Source organism: Phocoena phocoena, chromosome 5 (genome assembly GCF_963924675.1).
Source record: "Phocoena phocoena chromosome 5, mPhoPho1.1, whole genome shotgun sequence".
Classification (NCBI taxonomy): Eukaryota; Metazoa; Chordata; class Mammalia; order Artiodactyla; family Phocoenidae; genus Phocoena; species Phocoena phocoena.
In genome coordinates, this window is record NC_089223.1 from 131300513 (window position 1) to 131307535 (window position 7023).

At 36.7% G+C, this 7023-nt stretch overlaps 1 pseudogene; it reads left to right on the plus strand.

The window, feature by feature from the left end:
- The first annotated feature begins 972 nt into the window (after window positions 1-972).
- Window positions 973-2315, plus strand: LOC136123262 (cytochrome b-c1 complex subunit Rieske, mitochondrial pseudogene; annotated as a pseudogene).
- The last annotated feature ends 4708 nt before the right edge of the window (window positions 2316-7023 follow it).

The following is a 7023-nucleotide window of genomic DNA, read 5'->3' on the forward strand; positions in this document are numbered from 1 at the left end:
TATGTGATGCAGCAAAAGCAGTTCTTAGAGGGAATTTCATAGTGACATAGGCCTTCTTCAAGAAAAAGAAAAATCTCAAATAAACCACCTAACCTACCAACTAAAAGAATTAGAAAAAGAAGAACAAACAAACCTAAAGTCAGCAGAAGGAAAAAAAACCCTAAAGTCAGCAGAAGGAAGAAAACAATAACGGTCAGAGAATAAATAAATAAAACAGAGATTTAAAAAATAATTTTAAAAAATCAATAAAACCAAGAGCTGGTTCTTTAAAAGGGTTAACAAAATTGACAGACCTCTGGCCACACTCACCAAGAAGAAAAGAGAGAGAAGCCAAATAAATAAAAGAAGAAACGAAAGAGGAGAAATCACAACTGATACTGCAGAAATACAAAAAATCGTAAGAGAATACTATGAACAATTATATGCCAACAAATTGGACAACCTAGAAGAAATAGACGTTTCTAGAAACATACAGCCCACCAAAACTGAATCAAGAAGATATAAATAATTTGATCAGAGCAATCACTAGAAGTGAAGTAGAATCTGTAATAAAAAAAAAAAAACTCCCTACAAACAAAAGTCCAGGACCAGATGGCTTCACAGGCAAATTCTATCAAACATACAAAGAAGAACTTATACAGATCCTTCTCAAACTCTTCCAAATGACTGAAGAGGAGGAACACTTCCAAAGATATTCTATGAAGCCACCATCACCCTGATACCAAAAACAGACAAAGACACTATCAAAAAAGAAAATTACAGGCCAATATCTTTGACGAATATAGGTGCAAAAATTCTAAACAAAATATTAGCAAACCAAATCCAACAACACATAAAAAAAGATCATACACAATCATAAAGTTGGATTAATCCACGCGTCACAAGGATGGTTCAATATGCACAAATCGATCAATGTGATACACCACATCCACAACAACAAAAAAGACAAAACCCACATAATCATCTCAATAGATGCAGAAAAAGCATTTGATAAAATTCAACATCCAGGCTCGGGCCCTGTTTGCACCCATCCTGTTGGCCATGTCCTTCAAGGTGGTGGGCACACTGCAGCTCCTGTGGCAGGCTGCAGTGTCCACCACCTCAGAGTCGCCAGTGCTTGATGTGAAGTGGTCCTTCCTGTGGACCACTGAGTCACTGAGTGGCCAGGCCATGGGCTGGCCTTTGGTTGCCTCTGGGGGCCTCAATGTCTCTGCTTTTGTTTGTTATTCCCATACAGACATCAAAGTGCCTGACTTCTCTGACTACTGTCATGCTGAAGTGTTAGATAGTACAAAGTCTTCAAAAGAGAGCAGTGAGAATGGATCAAGAAGATGTGGCACATATATACAATGGAATATTACTCAGCCATAAAAAGAAACAACATTGAGCTATTTGTAGTGAGGTGGATAGACCTAGAGTCTGTCCTACAGAGTGAAGTCAGAAAGAGAGAGACAAATACCGTATACTAACACATATATATGGAATTTAAGAAAAAAAAAGTCATGAAGAACCTCGGGGTAAGACAGGAATAAAGACACAGACCTACTAGAGAATGGACTTGAGGATATGGGGAGGGGGAAGGGTAAGCTGTGACAAAGCGAGAGAGAGTCATGGACATATATACACTACCAAACGTAAGGTAGACAGCTAGTGGGAAGCAGCCGCATAGCACAGGGAGATCAGCTCAGTGCTCTGTGACTGCCTGGAAGGGTGGGATAGGGAGGGTGGGAAGGAGGGAGATGCAAGAGGGAAGAGATATGGGAACATATGTATATATATAACTGATTCATTTTGTTGTAAAGCAGAAACTAACACATCATTGAAAAGGAATTATACTCCACTAAAGATGTTAAAAAAAAAAAGACAGAGCAGTAAGGATAGATGTCATCTCTCAGTTTGTTTCCATCATGAGTGCTTCTGCTGATGTGTTGGCCATGTCGAAAATTGAAATCAAGTTATCTGATATTCCAGAGGGCAAGAACATGGCTTTCAGATGGAGAGGCAAACCCATGTTTGTGCACTATAGAACCAAGAAGGAAATTGATGAGGAAACTGCAATTGAAGTGTCCTAGTTGAGGGACATACATCATGATTTAGAACGAGTAAAGAAACCTGAATGGGTTATCTTGACAGGTGTTTGCACTCATCTTGGCTGTGTACCCATTGCAAATGCATGAGATTTTGGTAGTTATTACTGCCCTTATCATGGGTCACAGTATGATGCACCTGGCAGGATCAGGAAGGAGTCTGCCCCTCTCAACCTTGAAGTTCCCTCACATGAGTTCACCAGTGATGATACAGTGATTGTTGGTTAGAGACCTGGACTCAAGTCACAGCCTCCTTTCAGTCTTTGTGTCAGCTCAGAAGAGTTATTTGAAAACAAACCTTCTGTATTTTGCATTAGCTGATTTGAAATATTTAAGACTTGCTAATAATGTGTTTGCAAACATGTAAAGTAAATTGAATTTAATGTTGAGTACTTTCAAGCATTCACCTAATAAAGCCACTGTTAAACATTTTTTAAAAATTCAACATCCGTTCATGATAAAAACTCTTACCAAAGTGGGTATAGAGGGAACATACGTCAACATAATAAAAGCCATTTATGACAAAGCCGCAGCCAGTATAATACCCAATGATGAAAAACTGAAAGCCTTCCCAGTAAAATCTGGAACAAGACAAGGATGCCCACTCTCACCACTTCTATTCAACATAGTATTGGAAGTCCTAGCCAAAGCAATCAGACAAGAAAAATAAAATGTATACAAATTGGTAGGGAAGAGGTAAAATTATCATTATATGCAGATGACATGATACTATATATAGAAAGCCCTAAAGACAACACACAAAACCTACTAAAACTGATAAACAAATTCAGCAAGATAGCAGGATACAAGATTAACATACAAAAATCAGTTGCATTTCTTTACACTAACACTGAAATATCAGAAAGGGAAAGTAAAAAAAAAAAAAAAAAAAAAAAAGTCCCTTTTAAAACCACACCAAAAATATAAAATACTTAGTAATAAGCCTGACCAAGGAGGTGAAAGACTTATAAGCTGAGAATTATAAAACATTAATAAAGGAAACTGGAGATGATTCACAGAAATGGAAAGATACCCCATGCCCTTGGACTGAAAGAGTTAACATTGTTAAAATGGCCATACTACCCAAAGCAATCTACAGATCTAATGTGATCACTAACAAATTACCCATGACATTTTTCACAGAACTAAAACAAATAATCCTAAAACTTATATAGAACCACGAAAGACCCAGAATTGTGAAAGCACTCCTGAGGAAAAGGAACAAAGCAGGAGGCATAACCCTCCCAGACTTCAGACAATACTACAAAGCTACAGTAATGAAAACAGCATGGTACTGGCACAAAAACAGACATATGGATCAATGGAACAGAATAGAGAGCCCAGAAATAAACCCACACATCTATGGTCAATTAACACATTTTTGATGGGGGATTTTTGCAGAAACTAATGCCTGTGGCCATAATATGTCTCTGGTCAAAAATCTTCAACAAAGGAGGCAAGAATATACAATGGGAAAAACACAGTCTCTTCAGCAAGTGGTATTGGGAAAGCTGGACAGCCACATGTAAATCAATGAAGTTAGAACACATCCTCTCACCATATACAAAAACAAACTCAAAATGGCTTAAAGACTTAAATATAAGACAGGACACCATAAAACTCCTAGAAGAGAACATAGGCAAAATATTCTCTGACATAAACTGTACCAATGTGTTCTTAGGTCAGTCTCCCAAGGCAATAGAAATAAAAGCAAAAATAAACAAATGGAACCTAATCAAATTTACAAGCTTTTGCATAGCAAAGGAAACCATAAACAAAGACAACCTAAAGAATGGGAGGAAATATTTGCAAATGATGTGATCAACAAGGGCTTAATTTCCAAATATACAAACATCATACAATTCAATAACAAAAAACAAAAAATCCAATCAAAAAATGGTTAGAAAAACTAAATAGACATTTCTCCAAAGAAGACATACATATGGCCAATAGGCACATGAAAAGATGGTCATCATCACAAATTATTAGAGAAATCAAAACTACAATGAGGTATCACCTCACACTGGTCAGAATGACCATCAAAAAAGTCTACAAATAACAAATGCTGGAGAGGGTGTGGAGAAAAGGGAACCCTCCTGCACTGTTGAGGGGAATGTACGTTGGTGCAGCCACTATGGAAAACAGTATGGTGTTTCCTCAAGAAACTAAAAATAGAGTTGCCATATGATTCAGCAATCCCTTTCCTGGTTATATATGCAGAAAAAAACTATAATTCAAAAATATACATGCATCCCTCTGTTTATATCAGCACTATTTACAGCAGCCAAGACATAGAAACAACCTAAATATCCATCTACAGATGAATGGATGAAGATCTGATATTTATACAATGGAATATTACTCAGCCATAAAAAAGAATAAAATAATGCCATTTGCAGTAATCTAGATGAACCTAGAGATTATCATACTAAGTGAAATGAGTTGGAAAGAAAAAGAAAAATATCATATGGTATCACTTATATGTGGAATCTCAATTATGACACAAATGAACGTATCTCTGAAACTGAAACAGATTCATAGATATAGAGAACACACTCGTGGTTCCCAAGTGGGATGGAGGTGGTGGAGGGATGAATTGGGAGTGTGGGGTTAGCCAATGCAAACTATTATATATAGAATGGATAAACAATAAGGTCCTACTGTAGAGCACAGAGAACTATATTCAATATCCTATAATAAACTGCAATGGAAAAGAATATGAAAAATATACATATATAACTGAACCACTTTACAGTAGAAATTAATACAACATTGTAAATCAATTATACGTCAATAAAATAAATTAAAAAAAAGAAATGTAGCTTTATGGTACTCAAGGATGAGAGTCTGCAAGGCATTTTAAGATCTACAATAGAAAATTACTCTACACCATAAAGTCTTTTAAGCATTTAAAAGACTTGAGGGACTTCCTTGGTGGCACAGTGGTTAAGAATCTGCCTGCTAATGCAGGGGATGCGGGTTCGATCCCTGGTCCAGGAAGATCCCACATGCCGCGGAGCAACTAAGCCCATGCGCCACACCTACTGAGCCCATGTGCTGCGACTACTGAAGCCTGTGCGCCTAGAGCCCATGCTCCACAACAAGAGAAGCCACTGCAATGAGAAGCCCGCTCACTGCAATGAAGAGTAGCCCCCACTCTCCGCAACTAGAGAAAGCCCGTGCATGGCAACGAAAACCCAATGCATCCAAAAAAAAAAAAAAACCAAGGTTACCCACTAAATCACATTAATACTTATAAAAAAAATGAAAGACTTGAGGTACATAATCAAGTGTTACAGAAGAACATTAAAATGTTATTAAGGTTATGTGTGCTGTGGTGAACTTGGGTGACCAACTAAAGTAACCTTTTTACAATTATCTTCATAAGGTCTAAATTATGGTGGATAAAAGCATAATTAAGAGACAGAAAAAATGTAGAGATAAATTAAAAATAAACGACTGAATCAATGAATGAACTAAGAGACAAAGGAAATGAAAGACCCTAGAATAGCACCTGGGTTTATTGATAGAGTATCTTGGTATTCCATAGATTTTTGTGCTATTGCATGAGATTCGAGAAGGATCTGATTGAGAAGTGGGAGGAGACCATGGGTTCAGTTTGAGATCTAATAATACTAAAATGTGGAAAGAGGCCTTCATACCAATCTTCTTTCAGTAGATGAAGGTTGCCAGGGTACAATACTTTATTCATCTGAGAACCTATTGACTTAGTAAATTGTTACCTGGAAGTTAGGCTATACAATATACTAAAAGGTAAATGACAATCTACATGAAATCAGGAAAGAAAATAAAATAATGAGACTGTCTTGAGTCTTCATATGTTTATATTATGCCATAATATTTTTCATACTTATTGCTTTGGACTACATCTACTAAAAAAATATAGACAATATCCCTTAGTTTCTTAATAAGAAAAGTAGTAATTTTATGCTGGTGCTGTAATCATCTTAAATATAAGAGGAAATGAGTTACCTCAAAGTTCGAATCCTTGACTTGATTGTGTCCCTAATGCTGATCATGCATGAATATTTACATCTATCCCCCCAGAACTGACGCAGAGGGCTCTTTCCATCTTCCTGTGAACTTTGTACCTGTTAAGGAAGCATGACCTCATCAAATGTGTTGTGAATAACCAATGCAAGTAATATGATTTTACTTACTTTTATTTTGAGAAGAAACAAAAGAACATTGTTGAAAATTGTATCTGTCTATCTCTAAGAGATCTGATCACTCTCTGACTTGTTAAAAGAAATTACTGAGAGGCTAGCATGGAAAAGAGAACCTCCCTGAAATTTGTCTGATAATTCAGCTAACAATGAGGGATATTCAAGGAAATGTTTCAAAGATACTTGTTTCAGATGCTTGGAATTATATCAGGGCATGATATAGACAATGGGAAATAACTGGTAATTAAAACCATGGGAAGAAATAGTATTTCCCAAGGAGAGTATGTTAAGGGGAAAGAGAAGACTATAGGAGAGAATTCTGAAAACTATGACAGTTAAATGGACAAATACAGGAAGAGTATAATAAATAGGAGATCTAGGTGTTCTGACTAGATTGGTATGAAAACAAAACAACCCCCCCCCCCAAAAACAGGAGAGAAATAAAGGAAGAGACTTGGTCTGCTACGCCAAATGCTGCTGAGAGATCACGCACAGACTGAGCACTGAATTAAACAAGGAAAAAGAGTTACAGCAGAGGGATTGAGGCTGAATCCAAGTTTCATCACTTGTAGCATGAATGGAATATGACAAAATAGACAAGGAAACAGTGGAAAACTCTTATGTTAGGTATGAGAAAGACAGTAATGGTCCACAGCTGAAATGTGGTATTTGGGATCACTTAGGGGTTTTTGTTTGTTTGATTTTTGAAAGAAGTTTAAATTATTTTGGAAAGATCCTAATAGAAAGGA